This window comes from Limulus polyphemus, unplaced genomic scaffold (assembly GCF_000517525.1).
Source record: "Limulus polyphemus unplaced genomic scaffold, Limulus_polyphemus-2.1.2 Scaffold1808, whole genome shotgun sequence".
NCBI classification, from domain to species: Eukaryota; Metazoa; Arthropoda; class Merostomata; order Xiphosura; family Limulidae; genus Limulus; species Limulus polyphemus.
Window position 1 is genome coordinate 116,689 of NW_013667418.1, and position 22,758 is coordinate 139,446.

At 33.9% G+C, this 22,758-nt stretch overlaps 1 pseudogene; it reads right to left on the reverse strand.

Moving 5' to 3' along the window:
- Positions 1 to 16,234: 16,234 nt before the first annotated feature.
- LOC106465000 overlaps positions 16,235 to 22,758 on the reverse strand; it is a 28,568-nt pseudogene continuing 22,044 nt past the window's right edge.

The following is a 22,758-nucleotide window of genomic DNA, read 5'->3' on the forward strand; positions in this document are numbered from 1 at the left end:
AGGAAAAATGTAGGCATATGTGTCTGGTAAATAACGGAGGACAAAGCTAGCTAGCTCCCTGTTAAGTGAATTATACCTACGTCAACTCGTAGTTAACTCGTTCATCGTGAACCCTCGATAAGATATCAAGGACATTACAGACGAGAAAAAAGACTTTATATTGTTTGTAAGTTTGTGGAACGTTTGTTTATAAATCATTGTTTACAATAACTATTTGTAATAATTGTTACTGTAAATTGTACTGTTGTGTGTATATTAAAATGTATTTGTGTTAAAAAAGAAAACTATGTATCAATCTTGTTAGCAGATATCATAAACTCACTACATATCGGCATTTAATTAAATACTATATCCAAAGTACAATTTAAATTTATCAATGAACTCAATTTCAGACCATTTGAATTTCTAATACGTAACAATATATACATACATACATAGAGAGCTGAGTACATTATGTTAAAGCGATTTTGAATATACAGATCAGCAAGCCACGTGACAACCACAGTTGATATAAAATCACGGTGGAACAGAAAGTATCAGAACTACATTTGTTTCCCCGTCTGTGAGTAGTGTGATGCTTTTTTCGTTTTGGAAAGGGTATGCCATTTCCGACGCAAAATATTCATACATTCGAACCATAAAGATGTATTCAGATCTGATAATTAGAATTTCCAAGGTAGGGACATACCTAGTACTTAATGGCGTTGGAAAACAAAGGAATATGAATCAATTTAGGACATTAAGTCCATCCAGAAAGAGACCTGCAACAAGATATATGCTGGCCGTGGTAGGCAAAGTGCGGCGTCATGTAATAGGTGAGAAGACTTTTCAACACAAAGGTATGTGACAAAAGCCATCCATGTGTCCCAATTAAACAGTACGCAACGTAATCAAGAAGGATCTCTCTCTGTACAAATCCCGTACACATATCGTCGCATACCACAAGTAGCTGGAGAATGATGTGGGTATTCATGCTATAATGGTCAAGTCACCTGACGCAGCACCTATGGATTTCTGTGATCCGACCGTTGAAACGGGCGCTGAGAAACCATCGTCTTTGGCTTATTAATTGGCTTATGGAAACTAATGGGGAGGAAGGGTGTGCTTTGGACAATAAAACCTTACGACAGAGTCTTATGCAATGGAAACTACGCTGCATGGCTATTATTGTCAAGATGCACGGTCATCAGGTAGGGTATGACTAGACGTGGCGACAGGGACTGCAACGATGTAATGAGACTTTATAGGATCTGTAAGATATAGATAGATAGATATATATATATATATAAAGAGAGAGAGAGAGAAACAGACAGACAGAATGCGTTTTCAAAAAGCATTCATCTGTTGTTTGTAAAGCAACACGTTATTACCATATAGTTTTCTAGTAGTTTCATTGAAGAATGGCCAAGGAAGTTACGAAACAGTGTGCTAACAATAAGTGTTTATAAAGTTGTTCCCATTTTCAAGTTTACATAACGTAAGTTAACCAAATATGACATCTCCGGCCATTTATTTCCTGTTCTAGCTATTCACTTCTCAGTAAGATCCGATCGGGCCTTTCGTTCGTTGGAACTGCGACTTACCTCCAAATTTATCTCATTTTCAGAATGCTACATTTACTTATGTCGATAAATAAATTTCAATGACTTCTTATAATCATGTTTAATAGCAAATTATATACGATTGCTCTTTCTTTGTCGTTTTTCTTTTTAGTGTGCTCCCCAGTGGCACAGCGGTAAGTCTGCGGACTTACAACGCAAGAATCCGGGTTTCGATACCCGTTGTGGGCAGAGCACAGATAGCCCATTGTGTAGCTTTGTGCTTAGCTTCAAACAAAAAAACGATCTTTTTAGTGCAAATTGGTATAAAGTATTATTTGCGCCATGTCTGTCGCAGGAATCGAATCCCAAATTCAAGTGTACAAATATACATAAAAAAATTTTAGGAGTAAAAGTATGTATTTCATGTACCTTCCTTTTTTTCTAAGAAAAATTATGAAAATTGAGATCGCCAAATTATGCTTAGCAGCTGACAAGAGAAGATACTTTTCCAATGCCCAGGGCCTCCCAGTGGTGAGCAGAGCACAGATATCTCATTGTGTTGCTCTGTGCTTAACTTCAAACAGACAAAAACCAATGCCCAGGAAATTATTGACTAGTTTTGTTCCTTACATCATTCTTTAATTTCAGGTTCAGACAATCAAAATTTCTAAACTGATGAGAGGAAGGAAAAGCAGAATGTATTTCATATGTTAATTATTATATATATATACATATATACATAATTAAATATTTGAAGCTTAAAAATCTTAAATCATTTTATGTTTGTAACTAATACAATAGTATTTCTAAAACTATCATTTGGAAGCACTGTATAACAGATGCCAAGAACTTGCTGAGCTAATTTGGTGATTTAATTATTTCACCATAACTATATGCTACGATTATTTAAATATCTATTGAGTTATTTTATTTTTATGATTAATTAAAGATTATCTTTAAGATCATCGTTAAGAAACAAAGTAGTTCCCTAATTTGTATAGAAAGTTATTGGTAAACAAAAGACATTAAAAGTAAGCACGCTATTTTAAATTCATTTTGTAGTTTGCTTTTACGTTTTCTTAAATTTAAAAGAATATAAAATTACACTTATATAAGTTATTGTTATGAATAGCATGTTTTCTGATTATTAGATTATGTAACAAGTGCACAGTGACACATGCTGTGTTCAAAACAAATTCCCACAGAGCATCAGTGTAAAGTTGTTGTTTTTTATTCGTTAGTTTTCAATTGTGTCTATATTTTTTTAGTATATCATTGGACATAGTAGAGCGATAAACTGTAACTTACTTTTGAGTTAATCAAATGTTAATAACTTTCCGTAGTACAAAAGAGGCTTCACGTCTGAAATTGATATAAAAAATTCTATTTTAAAATTAAATGGATTGTTTGAATTTCGCGAAAAGTTACACGCGGGCTATTCGTGCTACCCGTCGCTAATTTAGCAGTGAAAGGCTAGAGAGAAGGCAGGTAGTAATCACCACCCACCGCCAACTCTTGGGCTACTCTTTTACCAACAAATAGTGGGATCGATCGTCACATATAACGCCGCCACGGCTGAAAGGGACGAGGATTCGAACCGGCGACCCTCAGATTGCGAGTCAAACGTCCTAACTATTTGACCGTGCAGGGCCTTAAAATTAAAGAAACTAGGAATTACCGAGAAACATTCAGATCTGTATTTTTACTGTTGCAGTCTCTTTGCCTAGATATACGTTATATTCTAATATTTTAACTGGAAATTTATGGACTAAGATGTATGTATAAATGTAATGATCAGACGAAACTATTATCAGTTTGTGTCAAGTAATATTGATACGGATAAATTTAATTTCTATAAATAACGCTGGTATTTGCAAATTTATTTGTTATTTTTTCAAGTTAAAAAATGTATGTTATGATTTAGTGTATTGCTTGTAGGGTTGATCTGTAGAGAGCCAAAATGGTCTTACCTTATGGCCTTCATAGACATATATATATGCTAGTGGCCTTAGGGGTGATTCAGATATTCAACTTTAATATACGCTATAAAAAGATTTAACTCTAAACAAACACAAGACAAAAAAAAACACCAAACGTCGGACATAATGTATTTCATAAAATAAGAAACGATAAAAGCAAGACACTAACGCCACACAAGTAACTATATTCTAAAAAAGTCGAAAAGTTCAATTTTCTCCTGATTTTTTAAAAAATAAATATTAACTTTCATGTAAACTGCTTAATTCCTTGGTGTAGAACAAAAAGTCCACATTATTTTAAAGACCTCTCCATTCTGTTGCGCTGCCTACGCCCCTGCACATAACACAGATAACACAATGATACATAACAGAGGCAATGTGCACATTATACAAATAACAAAAACGGGCAACGTAAGCAATGTCCCACGTTACGCAGATAACAAAGTAATAAATAGCAGATGCCACATGCGACATTACGCAAGTAACAAAGTAATAGATGCATTAAATCACGCTACCAGACAGCAATGTAATACACAACAAATGCAATGTACACTCTTCACAGGTAACAAATGAAAACACAACAGATACAATGTGTCATGTTGCACAGATAACAAAGTAAAAACTGCAATGTGTACGTTACAGAAACTACAAAGTAATAAACGACAAACGCAATGCTTCGGTTTACACGGTATAAAAATATTAAACACTGATTGCAACATACCACGATATATACACGTAAACTAATAAATTCTGAATGCAACGTACAGGATACAATACCACGTTGCATAAATAACAAGGTAATAAACATCAAATGCAGTACCATACTATATAAACAACAAAGTAATAAACACCTGGTGCAGTATCATGCTATTCAGACAACAAAGTAATAAACACCTGGTGCAGTATCATGCTATTCAGGTAACAAAGTAATAAACACCTGGTGTAGTATCATGATATTCAGGCAACAAAGTAATAAACACCTGATGTAGTATCATGATATTCAGGCAACAAAGTAATAAACATCTGGTGCAGTATCATGCTATTCAGGCAACAAAGTAATAAACACCTGGTGTACTATCATGCTATTCAGGCAACAAAGTAATAAACATCTGATGCAGTATCATGCTATTCAGGTAACAAAGTAATAAACACCTGGTGTAGTATCATGCTATTCAGGGAACAAAGTAATAAACACCTGGTGTACTATCATGGTATTCAGGCAACAAAGTAATAAACACCTGATGTAGTATCATGATATTCAGGCAACAAAGTAATAAACATCTGGTGCAGTATCATGCTATTCAGGCAACAAAGTAATAAACACCTGGTGTATTATCATGTTATTCAGGCAAAAAAGTAATAAACACCTGGTGTACTATCATGCTATTCAGGGAACAAAGTAATAAACACCTGGTGTACTATCATGGTATTCAGGCAATAAAGTAATAAACACCTGGTGTACTATCATGCTATTCAGGCAACAAAGTAATAAACATCTGATGCAGTATCATGCTATTCAGGCAAAAAAGTAATAAACACCTGGTGTACTATCATGCTATTTAGGCAAAAAGTAATAAACACCTGGTGTATTATCATGTTATTCAGACATCAAAGTAATAAACACCTGGTGTACTATCATGCTATTCAGGCAACAAGGTAATAAATATCTGATGCAGTATCATGCAATACGTGCAACAGAGTAATAAACACCTGGTGTATTATCATGTTATTCAGGCAAAAAAGTAATAAACACCTGGTGTAGTATCGTGCTATACGTGCAACAGAGTGATAAACACCTGGTGTAGTATCGTGCTATACGTGCAACAGAGTAATAAACACCTGGTGTAGTATCGTGCTATACGTGCAGTTATCATACAGTACAGGCAAGAAAGTAATAAACACTAGGTTAATATTACGCTGTATAGGCAACATAGTAATAAACACCTGGTACAGTATCAACAATAAAGGCAAGAATGTAATAAACAATAAATGCATTACCACGCTATAAAGGTAACGAATTAAGAAACACCTGATACTGTATCACGCTATACGGATAACAAATTCATAAACACTAAGTGCAGTACAATATAGGTAACAATGTAATAAACACTAAGTGCAGTACAATATAGGTAACAATGTAATAAACACTAAGTGCAGTACAATATAGGTAACAATGTAATAAACACTAGGTGCAGCAGTACCACACTATACAGGCAACAAAATAATAAATCCAAGATGTATTTACCAGTTTTTCAATCCAAAAAATGATAAGTCTCGGAAATAATTACCACGCTATACGGGTTTAGATGTACTTACCACGCTATGTAGCTAACAACCTGTCATTTGCACAAGGTTTGATCATAGATGGCATCATGAGAGGTACCGAACACTGAGTCATACCCTATACCACACTCAGGATCAGATTCGTCAAGCAAACACACAAGGATTGATAGGTCATATAGGTAGCACTGTAATAAATAGTGAACGATATAAAATAGGGTAGAAAGTAACAAACGGTATGGGTAATGTACTAAGCCACAGAAGTCAAAAGAAAAAATGCTAACGACGTAGTTTAGAAGAAAGCCGTTCTACCGTCTAAATGATTGCACCATATAATATAAATATATTTCTAATTCTTGAACTGCTATATATACAGCTATTAAAAATAGCTGTAGAAAGAAACTTTGTTTTAACATGTGACACTTTCTGTGTCAGTATTGTTCGATATATCAAGCGAACCGTTTCAACATGTTTAGATATGTTCATGTTCAGACTAATAGTTTGAATTCTTGCTTTCGGGAAGTAATAACAAATGTGTTTTTATAGTAATATAACAATACTGCTAAAAGATATGATTTAAATGGTTAACGTTTTTTTGGAATAAAAAATTGACATGCACAGTACAGATTGTATCACGCATGTGCATGCAATTTTGAAAAGTCAAGTTAAGCAAAACACATTTAATGGTATTGTTCTAATCTCTCTTGATTGAACGAATTTACAGTTATGCAAGACTGCCGTTTTTATTAATTTATAATATATTAGTCTGAGTTTTTTTTCTTTCATTAGTATAAAAGTAATCAATTGTAATGCATCTCTTCTCAATGGTCAGTGGCCCGCTGTCATGAAATAAAAATGTTATTTCGGAACAAGTAATAATGGAACCACCGTAAATTAATATTTACATATAGTTATTCCAAATCTACAATCGTAAAATATCATTCAAATGTTTATTCAAAAATTCTAATCGTGAAGAAGTGATGATGAGAATTTTGTCTTTTGTTCATTTCATTAGTATGTATGTCTGCTTCTTCACAAAGTTAACAGAATTTGGAGAGTATTTCAGAAGTGTATTCAAAAAATTCTCTTACAGAAAAACTGTCTACACACACACAAAAATGAATGTTTCGTTCGTGGGCTAACTTTTTACACTGATATCGGAGATATAGCTTTCAGAAATTTTGTTTTCTGCTTCCTTCCTAAAAAGTGAAGAAAACCAAAAACAAAATAATTCCTCCAACACTAGATGGACTGTAATTTTTTTCGGTCACATGACACTCCTTTCCAGCTCAGGAATGATTGGAGAGAGCTTTTTATTTTCCAGCATGGAGATATCTACACACTTCTCTTTGTTCTACGCTCTTCCACCGAGTGATAAATGAGTTTTCGAAACAAAAAGTGGAATGGGGGCAAGTAAAACGACAGATTTCACAAAAGTGTTCCTTTTATTTTCCTTTAATCGATTTTCGAACCATGAACATATCCCAGTAAGTGAGATTTACTGATTTTCTTCAGATACTTTTATCGTTATTTGAAGACATAAAAAACAAACAGCTGAAAGCTGTTAATTTGCAGCTATCAGTATAAGTTTGATGAGCTAAAAAATTCGCTTGTCACGACAAGTAAGAGACTGCTGGAAACACAACCGTTTGCATTTTATAGAAAAGGTAATTACAAAAGTGTGTATTTACAAGTTATTGACAAAAGGTAAATTAATTAATTTTAAGCACGTACATTTTAATAAGTATTGTTTACCATAACATCCTTGTGCAATTCACTGCTTTTTTATTCTTTAAAGTATTCTGAATTTACTTCGGAGATGTTGAAAGACATTCAAATTCGACAAAATGTATATACGCAAATACCGATTCTTCAAAACAAGCTAAAACTCAAGAAAATAGTACCACACTTGTTTTAGTTGACATCTTCTCTCAACTCTTTTTATTTTGCGAGTGTTCTGTTGAAAGTAGAAACTATCTTGAATAAGATATTTCATCTCATTTCAGTCAATAACAAAATGTAAAGAATAAAAATGGCAAGACCATTTTTTTCCAGTCCACTCGAATCAATTCAAATATCCAAACAGCCTAGAATAGATATTTTGATTGAAGTGGAGGGAGAGTTTCGCGAACTTAAGTGTGTGTGTGTGTTTTTCTTATAACAAAGTCACATCAAGCCATCTGTTGTGTCCACCGAGGGGAATAAATCCTTGATTTTAGCGTTGTTCCACCGGGGGACCGAACTTATGAGCCAATAAAAAGCTTGTTTATTTGTTTCGAATATTCGCACAGTGATCTACAAGGACTGTCTGCGCTAGCCATCCCTAATTTGGAACTGATCTGATAGACTAGAGGGGAGGAAATAAGTCAAAATTATCCACGATCTTGGGCTACTCTAATCGAATAGTAGGATTTAACTGTCACTATTATAGCGCAACCAATGCTCCAAAGTACGAATCACGATATCTTCCTTTTTTTCAGTATTAGGACGTGACCAATGGGCCCTTGGATCCAAAGCTAATCACTAGGCCACGTCAACAGAAAAAAAATGACTTGGGTCCATTTACTTTGTGGAGATCGATTGTAATTTGAATATATCTGCATGCCAAATAGTGATCCTGTCACGTAACGTTCAATAGTATGAGCGTTTTTCAAAATGTTGCTACACTCACAAAATTCCGCTTATTCAAAAATAGCCTACAAGATAGCAGAATGAGTTAAACTGAAGTAACATTAATAACTTTATCATCAACGACGAAATCTGTTAGATTTAATATAATCATTATAGTACATATTGCTGTCAAATATATCAATATGTAATGAATAATTTAAAGAAATATAAAATATTCACAACGTCACGAACATTAAACAACTTTGTTGTGTAACATTGGCTGACGTAGATGAGGTTCTAAAAGATTCATTGCATCATATGATTTGTTACAACTATGGGCTAAAATCAAAAGACAACAATCATAATTCTTTTCTTGTTTTATTCAGACTTCTGGCCGTAGTTTTCGGATATTCCGATTCATATATTAATGCACGTTGTGTATTTGTGAATATGTTTGCTCACGAACTCCTCCTGCAGTTTTGATGCGAGCAGAACGAAACTTATCGGGTGGATACAGGGTCAACGGGGGTGTTTCTTTTAGTTATGTGGCGTAGCTCCCTGTCAGGGGTGGCAAGGGGAGCTAAACTCCCCTGGAAAGTTATCCAGGCATGATGTGGATCTTGATGTAGGTTTGTAAGGACGCTGAACTCGAAACTGGCAGCTGAGTTTCTGTTCTTAGCACCCTCGGGGTCCTAGGGACGTCATTTTCAAACTATGTTCATGCCCCACTCACAAGATAATGGGATCAAACTTAGCTCAGGTACCACAGGCGGGTGTCATATCTGTTTTTTCTTCTCTTTTTTTTGGGGGGGAGGGGGGAACTAACCTACATTACGGTAGCTGTAGAAGTAAATGGGAATAGTAGAGAAGCTTTTTCAGTATATTGGGGCCTTTTTGGATCATGAGAGGTCTTTTGAACCCCATAGTGAAGTTATAGTTCTAGTAAAGCGTGACTGAGCGTGAAAAACTAGCCATTCTACATATAATGTATCTGATCTTGTGATGAGGTGGTGTTTGTTGATTGAAACGTATGTAGATTTCGCTTTGTGTGCTAAGGTGAAAAAGGGGGGTAGCTTGGACTTTGTATTTCACGATTAAGAGGTTTTTCTGTAGTTCGTGAATAGCGAAAATCAGATTGGAGCCTAAATTAATAAAAAATGTCGCTTCATATAATTTTCTAGATATTATAGATGCGTAAAATGAGTTGGCGGTTGGGAGATTTGACCACATCCCTAACTGAAACGGGAGGGGTTGTTCCCTTACACATCTGAGGCGCTCATCTTCTCTGGATAAAATATTGGATCCGCCAGAGTGATTTACCCTACTGGAAGAATGTTAATACTGTTTATACCATGTTCTTTACTGCACGTTTATTTCAGAGGAACTCAAGAAAATTAGTGCTTTCATAACTAGTTTTTACAGAAACTTAACCAAATGTTAACGATAAGTCTGTGGGTTTATAATGCTAAAAATCTGGTTTCATTACCCACGGTGGGCAGAGCACAACTAGCATGTGTAGTTTTGTGCTTAAATCGAAACGAAACGAAAACGGTTCTTCCGAAAATACTTTATCATAGTTATTAAAAGGAAAACTACTGGCGATATTTACAGTAAAACCAATAACCTGTACATTTTCAAAACAAATATTTTATATGAAAGCGCACTATGAATCAAAGTAGTAATTATTTTTTACTTTATCTACCAGTTTAGTTTACATAGAAACTACCATATGGTAGGACTATCGCCACTCACTTACAGGTCTGAAACTATTTTACTTTGATGATATATTCTATCAGCCAATCCGAAGTCATTCATTGCTCGAAACTCACGGTGGCGATAAACTCCGTTTTTTTTCTACTTTTACATAGTATCTCAATTATTCTTGAAAAACTCATGCTTGAAACTCATCGTGGCGCTCAACTCCATTTTTTTCTCCTTTTTTTTACAAAGTAACTGAATTTTTATTGAAAAACTCATGCGGCACAGCGTATGCAGTCGTGCTACTTTAGCACTACGGTTAATTTATTAATTGCAACATTATTTTTTTTTCTTTTTTGTTTGATGCCTTAGAGTTAGTTAAAAGTGATATTATAAAAAGCACATAATAAATGAAGTTTTACATTAAAAAAATTATTAGAGTGTTACATGTTAGTTTAACATAAATGATGGTGACATTTTATTCTTTGACATTTATATAAGTTTTGAGCTTGTTAGTGGCCTGCCATCTATCGACAACAAATAAAATGTTATTTTATTTGATATTGGAAACCTTTCCGTGGAAATAGATAGATTGGTAGTCTCTGAACTATTATTGACATATTGAAAAATGAGCTGAACCGTTACTTCAGTACTAAAGTCAAATAAAGAAAGGAAGAGATAAGCGTGCTTTACGCAGTATCTAGAGGCAAAACGATACAGCATTAAGCCCCGGAATGTATTTCCTTCTATTCTTACAGAAGAGAGGTTTATAACAGTAATTGTGCGTGATAAATACAGAGCGTTTCACCGTAATACAGTTAAGTTCTCCAGTTGCAGAAAAAAAAAATATATATATTTTCATATCATTTTGTTTATGACGTCAAGATACCAAACACTCAACAAGAAATGTTCCTGATTACTAAGTTTTAGGCTTATTCTGATTATCCCTCAAACTTAACAGCTTACTGTACGTTTTCTTTAAGTATAAGGTATGATTAAACAAAGAACTTTATCTTAATTAAGTAATTATTTTTTCACCACTAGCTGCCTTTACTACTGAAATTCATTTCTTTCTCTATTATCTTTAGACAAACATTAAAATATATTCTTTACATGTTTTTAGGTGTGAATTCTAGCTTTCATCCACAATCACGGTGCTTGTAACAACATATCCGAGTCACATCAAACGTGTAGTTACATGGTGACTATCACAACAGTTTTTAATTACTTTAAACATTAGATAAAACACTGAGTACCAAACAAATCTTAAATACCTCCAGCGTAGGCAAAACAATGACTACAAAATCAAATCGTATAATGTTTAAAGAAGAAAGATCCATCTTTCGAAAGCGCTCGGGTTATAATGACTATATGTGTTAGCTACTTCCATCGATAAGAAACAATGATAATGGCAAGGGTTTGCGACTACCAATAATAGGTAGCACAGAAACTCCGAGAGAAATATCAGCCACCTCTTCTGTTATATAACATTTCTGACTGTGGCAAGAATTCTTTCACAACTTCAACTTTAGACATTTACACAAAATATGCGGAACTTCCAGCGGTAGCCAGTACTGTAACACTTACACATGAGGAGCCTCTAGTGCTAGTTTAACACAGTTATTATCACACAAAATATCTATGACTTTTGGTGTTAGGAATACTGTGGCTATTAATTTTACTCTATCTTTCTAAAATTAGATAATACAGCGACTACGACAGAAAATCTTAAGAACCTTCAACATTAGATGACACATTCAGCACAACAAAGAGTTTTAGCTGCATCTTACATGAGATTAAAACAGTGACTGCGATAAAAAAAATCTTAAGAACCTCCAACATTAGATGACACATTCAGCACAACAAAGAGTCTTAGCTGCATCTTACATGAGATTAAAACAGTGACTGAGAATAAAAAAAATCTTAAGAACCTCCAACATTAGATGACACATTCAGCACAACAAAGAGTTTTAGCTGCATCTTACATGAGATTAAAACAGTGACTGCGATAAAAAAAATCTTAAGAACCTCCAACATTAGATAACACATATAATACGACAACAAATCTTAGCTAGAGAGGTTAACTACGTTATATTAAAACAATTTCGGAGTCTCCTTACTTAATTACAATCTATGCCGCCATATTCAGTCATGCTATATCTAACGACCGTGCAATCTGACAATCAATAGCCCTGCAGCGTAATTTCCATTGCAAAAGGCTCCTATGTGTGGCTGTCATGTTCAGAGCATATCTCTTCTTTTTACAGTTTCCGTAATCTATTTTATGAGGACAACAGTTTTCCAGCAACCGGTGCTACGTCCGGTATTTCTTCATATGCAATAACATGAATACCCGTTTCATCCTCCAGCTGCTTGAGGTATACAACAGTTGAAGGAAGAAGGCTGGAAGCTTTATCTTGGTGAATTTATACCCTGTTGGTCTCGTCTCCAAATGTAGATCCTTCTTTATTATGTTGCGCATTGTCGTCTGGGGCACATGGACGTCTTTTTCCACTATTCTTTATGTTCGTAAATTATTTCTTGTCATAAGACGCCCCACTTTGTTTACCAGAGCTGAAGTACGACTTATTGTAAATGTTTTTCTGAATGTTCTTAGTACCCAAAGCTGATCCACATTCCTATATTTTCTGATGTCATTAAGTGTAAAGTATATACCTATCTTAGAAAATCTAACTCCCCAATCTGAACACATCTTTATGATCTGAGTGTATGAATATTTTGAGTCCAAAATAGCTATTACGTGCCATTTCCAAAAGTGATCATATTTTGGCAGTATCACACTACCCACGAACAGCCAAACAATGTCAAAATGTAATTATGACATATCGGCTATGGTTGCCATGTTGTCTTCCTGATTTGTATATTCAAAATTTAATATAACGTACTCAACCTTGTTCACCTAACCTACTAAACGACTACGACAAAAACCTTATGAACTTTCAAAACTAAGTAACACAGTTTTCTTGATTTATGACGACAAAGCTTTGCCATCTACTGTGTCAGGTTACGCAACGATTATGACTTATGGCAACAGAGCTAGGCCACCTTTAAAGCTAGGTAATATAACGCTAGATAATATAATGGCTATATATGACTTATAGCAGGAAATCCTTGACATCTAAAACAATAGGAAACACAGTGGCTCTTAAAGTAACCTCTAATAACCCCTAGTTCAGCAATATCATGGCAACAAAAAATCATTGACGGTAGTATATTAAATGTCAGTGAATAAAAACAAGATGCACTTGAAAAAATATCGTTAGAAATATAGGTCACTAAAGGTAGCATAAGAATGTCCATCAAAACTAGTCACTTCAATTAGGTCCTATAAACAAGCTCCGTGTTTCTTGCTTGCTAACTTTCCTTTTTGCAAATTTGCCGTTTCATTCTTATAAACGAAATACATCATTACTGAAACAAACTGCATCATTATAATTTTAATAACAAAGACGTCTTAATGGGTTGTTAGGGTTATAAACAGCATGAACAATCAAAACAATCAAAACTTAATACCCACTGATTTAAAACATTTATGTATTACTTAAAATAGCTGTGGAGTTAGTTGGAACCTCTGTGAACTATGGTGCATACATTCGTAGATTTATTTATCATTTAAATTGTTTTTGTCAATAAGATAGCTCTCTTCTACTTATCTTCACGTGATAGCAGCATCCGTCATTATTTGGAAGCAGTTGTTATCTGTGTGAACTTAAGTGAAAGTTCCTCCGACCACAGACAGAGTATTATGATACAGTTTCGCAAAAACGGTAAATATTCAGTCAACAGTAAATGTCACATGTTATGTTTTTGTTCATTATAGTTACAGTGATTTTATCTAAAAGATTTTCGTACTTCATACTAAAAACCAAGTTATTTTATTTTAGATATTTTCGTACTCTATACAACAACCAAGTTATTTTATTTTAGATATTTTCGTACTCTATACAACAACCAAGTTATTTTATTTTAGATATTTTCGTACTCTATACAACAACCAAATTATTTTATTTTGGACATTTTTCATACTTTATATTACAAATAAAGTGATTTTAATTTAGAAATTTTCGCACCTTATCCTACAAATTAACTGATTTTAATTTAGAAATTTTCGTATTTCATACTACAAAACAAGTTATTTTAAGTTAGAAATTTTCGCACTCTATGCTATAAATCAGCTGATTTTAGCTTAGAAATTTACATGCATCGTACTACAAATCAAGTAACTTTTTAGAAATTTTTACATTTTAATCTACAAATCAGTCTGATAAAAACAAAGAGTTCAAAAAACACGTCAAGCTTCTAGTAACTTACTTAGAAAGATATTTACGATGTTCTGTTATAAATGAGTTATATCTATCGAGTTCTTTAAAATAATCACAACAAGAAATAAAAAACTATCATGAGATTCATAGGGTTTTCTTCGAACTCGAAGTTTGAATCTAGCCGGAATTATCCCTGATTATCATAACAAATAACTGAATGGTTGATATTATGGGACACTATATTCCATTACACCATTTTAAAGGGATAAACAAAAGGTTAATGCATAAGATATTGATCACATCCATCTGAAAGTTGTTTGATATAAACTGGGAAATTGGAACAAAGTCTTCAAACTGGCTCTCCTTTTCCCCGATCAGAAATATTAGGATGTTATTCTGTTATCTCTTGGGGTTCTTCTCAATATGTTTTATTTGTTGCTTTAGCAAAAGACGTGTACATCCAGCAAATATTAGATTTCACATTATTGAAATCAAGACAGGAAATGTATTTCATGATATAGAAGGCATGGCAAATAATAGATTTCATGATATCAATTTGTTTGTTTCTAATTAAGCACAAAGCTACACAATGGACTATCTGTACTCTACCCACCTCGAGTATCGAAACCAGGTTTCTAGCGTTGTAAATCCGCAGACATACCGCTGTGACATTGGGGGGCTTCATGATTTCAAAGACATGACAGATATTAGTTGTTATGATATAAAAGTTATGATAGATATGAGGTATTATGGGATAGAAGGCTTGACAGATTATAATTTATGATCTATGATATAGCAAGCGTCACACCCTTGTGACTCAGAGGTAATTATGAATGCGTATAATGATAAAACTCGTGTTTTGATACCCGTGGTGGGCACAGCACAAATAGCTCATTGTGTAGCTTTGCGCTTAAAAAATAAACCATATATCAGGCGTAACATATATTGTGTTTTTAATATAAAAGGTATGACGGATATTAGGTTTTATGATATAGAAAACATAATATATATCAAGCAGGTATGATATAGAAGTAGACATATTATATTTTATGATAATAGAAAGCACGACAGTATTACATTTTATAACATAGATAAGGCATAACACATTAAATTTCATGACGCAGACGGCATGAGAGATCAATAGATTTCATTACACAGAACTCGTGACAGATGTTACATTTCGTGACATAGAAAGCATGACAGGTATTAGATTTTATGACACAGAAGGCATGGAAGATATTGGGTTCTTTAATATAAAGGCATAACAGATATTACATTTTATGATATAGAAGGCACGACAGATATGTTTTATTAGATAGAGTTCATGACATATATTCGGTTTTATAATATAAAAGGCATGACATATATTCGGTTTTATGATATAAAAGGCATGGCATACATTATATTTTATGATATAGAAGGCATGAGAGACGTTGAGTGTTATCATCTTTAAGAGGTATGGCAGATTATTTGATTTTGTGGTATAGAAGGCATAAAACGAAGCCTTTTACAGTAGAAACGGCTCCGCAGTGCTACTGTCAAGATGCATAGTCCTCAGATAAAGTATGACAAGCTGTGGCAGAATGGATTGTAATGACATGGTGGGGCTCCAAAATTGTTTTAACATAACGTACCCAATCTTCTGCATTATTAAGAATACGTTTAATGAAAACTGGACCTAAATTATACTGAAATTTAGTCTATGTTGTTTTATTCAAATGTAAGAACAAACGTTCACATTCAATGTCACCAGTGCTGCTCTTATTGAAATAATAGAGCAAACAGTTATATCTCCTGTTAGAAGAAGTAATTACCTCACTAGACATTATTAGAAAGATAGGCATCAGAGAACATGAGATTCTTTAACAGCACTGTCGTAGCTGGTCCTCCTTTGGAAAATGTGATGTTCACTTTTGGAACTGGGAGAACCGGGTGCCCCAGTTCCTTCTTTTAGCACTTGTTGTCCAAGGGATCCATCGGGACGAACACTCACCTACTTCCTCATAAATCTCTCTAGTTTATCAACACAGGCGTCCTGGTAGTCGTGGATCCACCTGAAACAAGACAGCTAGTCAACAATACTCACTACCAACTTGTAGGCTACTCTAATCATCATTGTTATAGATTATCCACGTCCAAAAAAATTGCGAAGGGCGACTTTTTTTGGGCAGAAATGGGACATGATTCACAGTCCGGCACTGGAATGTAGTTAACATTTTTATATAATAAGTTAAGTTGTTTTTGTTTTGTTTTTATGAAGAGCTATGGCTACACCCAACAGAAGCTTGTGTGGAATCAGCATATCATAAGCTTTAATTGAAAACCAGGTATCTTCAGCCTAATGTTTCTCAACTAAAATCAGCCCCCAGTGGTGCAGTGGTAAGTCAGAAAGATTATAATGCTAAAAATCGAGTTTCGATACCCGTGGTGGGGACGACACTGGTAGCCTTTTGTGTAACTTTGCGCGTGACAACAAACAAACTTATTCAAATCTATTTAGGTTAAAATGCAAAATGTATTTTAATTGATGACGCCATTAGTAGTGCGCCAAGAAACACTTCAAGCATACAATTACACTCAAAAACATTCTAACGTTTGTATAAAATTTTGCAAAATTAATATATTTTTATACTTACCATATTAAATTGTTTTCCCCAATCATTTTTCATTTTCCTTAATATTATCTTCTGCACTTTTGAAAAAACGATTTTTTTTTACTTCAGTATTAGTTACTAGATGGCAGGACATACCTCACACCGTTAAAAGAGCAGACAGTCCTCATGTCATCAGGTAAACAATCGAGTTCCGGCCAGTGAAAGTTGTAGATGATAGGAATGATAGTGCACTGGCTTTGGAGGGCCTCTACTATTTCCTGAAAAAAAAAAAAACTATATTTTTTTCAAAAAATACTCTTAATAAATAAATAAATTATCAATCCAAAGAAAATAACTAATACAATTATTCATTGCCATAGACAATTAAAGCATTTGCCTGAATATCTGGCTAACACAGCAAATCATAGAAAAAGAAATGGCCGAGAGATAGAAGTATCAGAAAAAGGACTTCAAACAAATTGCGAGATGGAGAAGAATGGCTCATTAAAACTGATCACTTTATAAGATCTTTTGGACTGTTTCTTTCACAAATGTTCTTATTCTTGAATCAAACTCACTAGGTTTTTATAATGTTGATACTGATATGGAAAGTTAAACGCCATGAAAGAAAATAGAGAATTCTAGTTCCAGCCTTGTAGTAATTTGGTATTTTGAAAACTAAAAATCCATATAGGTGAATAGAGGTTTTTGTATATAGATTTTTATATCAACTACATATTTTTGCTCAAATATTTCAAAACTGCTCAATTTGGCGGCAACGTTGAAATGTTTTTCATGAGTTTTCTATGTTGCTTTAGATCGTGATAAAATATTGAAAATAAACATACCGAATTTCTGTTAATCGTTCAGCACGTGAGAAAGCTGTAGTCTTAACATTTTGCACCGTATGTGAAACAAAACGAAAGTCTGGTCATGTTTCGTCATGAAAATCATCTGAACTAAACGTGGTATAGACTCCATAAGGGCTTTAACCCATTCTTTGAAGATTATAGATTACAGTTGGTTCACTGACGTCGACAGAAGATTTCATTCATTTTCACCTCAAAATTGTCCAATTGCATTGAAATCTGGTGATTATGGTCGTCGAAGAAAATGAAGAAAAATATTGTCATGGTTACCGAACCAACAGTGTACAACATGAGCGCGATTAATTGTTACATTATTGTCCTAGATAAGCCGTTGTCCATCAGGAAAGAGATGTAAAATTGCGATATAGTTCGAGAAGTTTCTCCACATCATGGCTCCACATTCAGTAGCTTGCATAGGAACAAACACTAGCAAAGTCAAGTGTATATAGCAGCTTTCTTCATGTGTATACAGTGTTTAGAGAAAAGGTTGAAAAGCGACTTAAAAGACATCACACGCTTCCAGTTATTGATTGACCACAGTGTGCTCTCAGCATCATGGAAATTTTCCTGTTTCTTGCTACCGTTAATAGACTTTGATAACAAATGTCTTTGAAATGCCGTTCAAAGAAATTGCTCTTCATAAAGATAGTCTTACGGCATCAGCACTCCTATTATGCTCCTCCGAAAATGAAAAGACCCTTTCTCTTACCCATTGCCTTACTGATTAGCTATGGTGTAATTATATTTGCGCTCGAGCAATCATCTGCAACATTACATGATTTGTCTTTTTTGCACGTGCAAATATACGGAGTGATCTAAAACGTCCTTATAAGGTCCTAATAAAGCAGCCAACCTGTGTAGTATGAAAATAACACCCTGACCAATGTTGACCAATTATTAATTATTACACTTATTGGTGTTAATAATTCATTTTCAACTAGGAAAAATTAGTATAAATTTTTTGAAAATTCATATGCATATGGAAAGAAATATATTTTTTAACTCTGAGCATTGGGTTGTGGGAAAATGTCAACAGATGTAGTAATTAAACGAACAAATTAGTACATTCAGTAATATCATCTACTTCTAACAAAATAACTAACTTAATATGAGATTTAATGTGTTCAGTAGTGCTAGAACGACCCCCACCAGTTGCCTATCACGGTATAATATTTATGAAGGAAGAAGATCTTTACCCTATGAACCCAGTCTTTACACTCTTTGTCTTCTTTGCAACGATCGAGAGCATCCGGAGTTAAAACCAAGAGGAAATTCTTTGCTTGGCGTATACTGTTGATAAGGTTTCTATCAAACTTTCCAGCCTCGAGCCTCTCCACATCTATGAACACAGAAAAGCCTCGAAGTTGCAGATGTACCTTCAAAAGACTGAATCATATTATTTTGTTAATAACTTCAGTCACCAAGAGACGAAAACAAATGAAATATAAATATATAAGAGTACCAAAAATAGCAAAACAATATTTGAATCATTCAAACCTTAAACATTACAGAGAACAGCACGGCATCAATATATATATATATGTGTGTTTTGTTTGCTTATTGCTATGCGCATAACTTAACAATGGGCTATCTTGAATTTTAGCATTATAAGCCCTCAAAGTTACGGCTAAATTTCCAGGGGGAGCAATATATATGGAGTATTTACAAAAGTACAGAATGCAGGTGAATAAAAACGCTTTAAAGACCTGATAAAGATATACGAAGTCTTTTGAAACTCTCAAAAATAGCAAGTATAAATATGTAAATCCATCAATAACCAATGAGGAACACTTGTAAATCACAAAGAACATAATATTAAGAGTGAAGACATCAAATAAAAAAGAAACGAAGTATCATAAAATAGTTCTTCAACTGCATTTCTACACTTAAACTTAACCGTTAGAAAATTTACTTTTCCCAGTCCAACTCTACTTAAGACAACAACAATTTGGGAGATGTCACACTTGTAGCCTTTGGATAGGAACGACATTCTCCGTCTCTCCAATGGCTGACCACTTAATGTTCAGAATATAATTCGGTACGTGACATTTCTCTTATGTGCTTATGCTGAGAAGATAGACATTCATAGATTTTTTTTTATTCTAGCCAGTTTCGCTCATAGTATGAATTGTTTCGAGATTACTGTCACTTACTTTTTATATTTTATTTCTCATATATGGTGAGGCATGGATGTATCAGTGTAAGACATTTTTTCTTGTATTGAAAATAAATATTTGTGAGTGTTACTTAAGTCTGCTGGTTTTTATTCAGATACTTTAGCAGATTAGCTGAATTAGCATTTATTCTGCGATCTTCAGTGTAGAGGTAGTGTACAGTATTTTAAGTTTCAAATATACATATTATATAGATATCTTCAAGATAACAATTTCTTGATTGAGTTAGGCTCGCGTGTATTTCAGCACATGATCTTAACTCAGCCAAAGAAATACGATTCTGAAATACAATGCAATGCTTATCTGAATACATTTTTCTCTCTCTCACAAATTAAAGTTAGTCCAAAGAAACATGTTTCTGTTGTCCCAAATTAAAGACAGAATGTATCCGCGTGTAAAACTGTTTTGTAATTAATATATTAATAAATAATTATTTTTTGATTGTCATTGAGTATGACTGGCTCGAATTTCATTTAATTATGTATTGTTTAAGTCTAAAAGTTCACTTGCTTAGCCTGATCGTTGAACGCTAACCTACTGTGGCCTGTTAGTAGTAAAAGTATACTACATACATATACAAAAAATGCTTTTCTAATACACACAACAGACAAGGTTAATATATAATAATTGTTTATTTCTTTATTGACTGATTATATTTAATAAAATAAAAATTAGCAATTCATCATATTTCATTACCAACTTTGTAGCTAAAAATCAACGTTAGTAATTAATCATTACACAAATGATTTTATTTTGGCTTTTAACAGTTAATGAAATATCTATCAGTGTGAGCTTTCTTATTGGCGTTTTTATAGTTAACAATTTAAAGTTAATAACCAACAACTAATGTTTTGTTTTCGCTTTTTTTCACAAGATGTAGTTCTTATTAAATATCACTTGTTTGCTTCATAGTGTTAAGTAGCTGCTCGTTTGTTAATTTCCGGTATAAATTCTTTCCGAGGAACTTCAGCGATACAAGTCCTTTCTTAATTAAAACTAGTTTATTATTTCTTGACACAACGTTTTAGTACACAGAATTTCCACAGTCACTTTAAACTTAACAACCTTTGTAACACACGCTATAAATCACGGTGATTCACACACTTTACTTACGGTGCCTACTGCTCACTTGACTTAATTATCTATCTCTTCAATCTATTTGTCTATCTCGCTGGCTTTCTTTGCCAGGCTTATATACTAAAAAAAGAGGGCGTCTAGCAAAAACTGGGACATTCGCGGGGTTCCTTGATAAGCATGATCCTTCTAGAAACTCCAGCGCGCATGCTCCCAGTGTCGCGTGACTTCCACTGTCGTAACAATAGTTAAAAAATGGTTAATCAGTGAGATCATGTTTTCTTATTTACTTACGGACTAACAAATCATTTTTACTAATTAATCATCAAATGATTTTTGATTGATTTTGAAAGATAAAATCACAAGCTATGTAGAGAGCATTTAAGAAACCGGAAAGAATCAGCTATCATTTGGTTATATTTACACATTTCTTAGGTTACCAGCTACCACTGGTTATATTTACAGATTTCCTGGGCTACCAGCTGCCACTTGTTATATTTACATATTCCCTACCTATAGGTTACAGTATAACTTACCTTGCTAACTGCGAGCCGTTTGATCGACGATAGCTGATGAATACGTCTAACGTTTTGTTGAAACTGAGATCATCACCATAGGTGGGTGAATGACTTGACCCTGTTTGGTTAGAAAACGTGTAAATTGATGGAAGCAGCGACATGAATTAGTTTCTTTAATTTCAAAGTCCATTTTGATAGCATATGACAAACAAAATGACGCAAACATTGCTATTGTTAGGTGTGGCTCTGTTTGTGGAAGAAACATGTGGCTTTTATCGACAAAATGTATCTGTTATTATTTCTTTTCCTACTCTGTCATTCACAATAAGACAGTTTCCCAGAACGACTTCATACACATAACACTATATATTTTACCTTGTTGACAATATGTTTGGTTTTATAAATCGTAAAACGTATTGAAAAGTATACTTTGGAAAGTACGTAACTCATTTTCTACTCAAACATCCAGGTGTTAGTTTGTCGAAATACGGATGAAAGGAATAAAGTCAAAGAGCAGTAATGTCAAATAATGATATCACTACATTAATATCTAGAAGTAATCTGTTACAGCTGCCTCTTCTCCCGTTTACTCTTATCACTTTTTTTCTGCTTCCTAATTTACTGTAACATTTAATTGGGTTTCATTTACAAAAATTGTTTCTAAGCTTTTCATTCACGTCATGTCAAGCACTCGCAGAAGATAAAAGAAAATACTTCGCATCGTATGCGAACCTTATAGACGCAGGTGTTCATTCAAGACTGAATAAAACATGAGATATAAGACGCACGATCTGTTTTTTTTTCTTCACATTATGATATTAGAAATGTTATCACAATATTCGCTCTGTATTATACCTTACACAATGACATGAATGTTTATAAAAACACGCAATGACAGTAAATAGGTGTATTTTATTCACTAAAAAATATAACAAAACAATTAGATTAATGTACAAAACATTCGTAAACAACGTAAAACAGAAACGTGTTTGTTTCTAATTAAGCACAAAGCTACACAATGGGCTATCTGTGCTCTGCCCACCACGGGTATCGAAACCCGGTTTCTAGCGTTGTAAGTTTGCAGACATACCGCTGTGCCCCGGGGGGGGGGGTGGCAAAACAGAAGCATCATTACCTT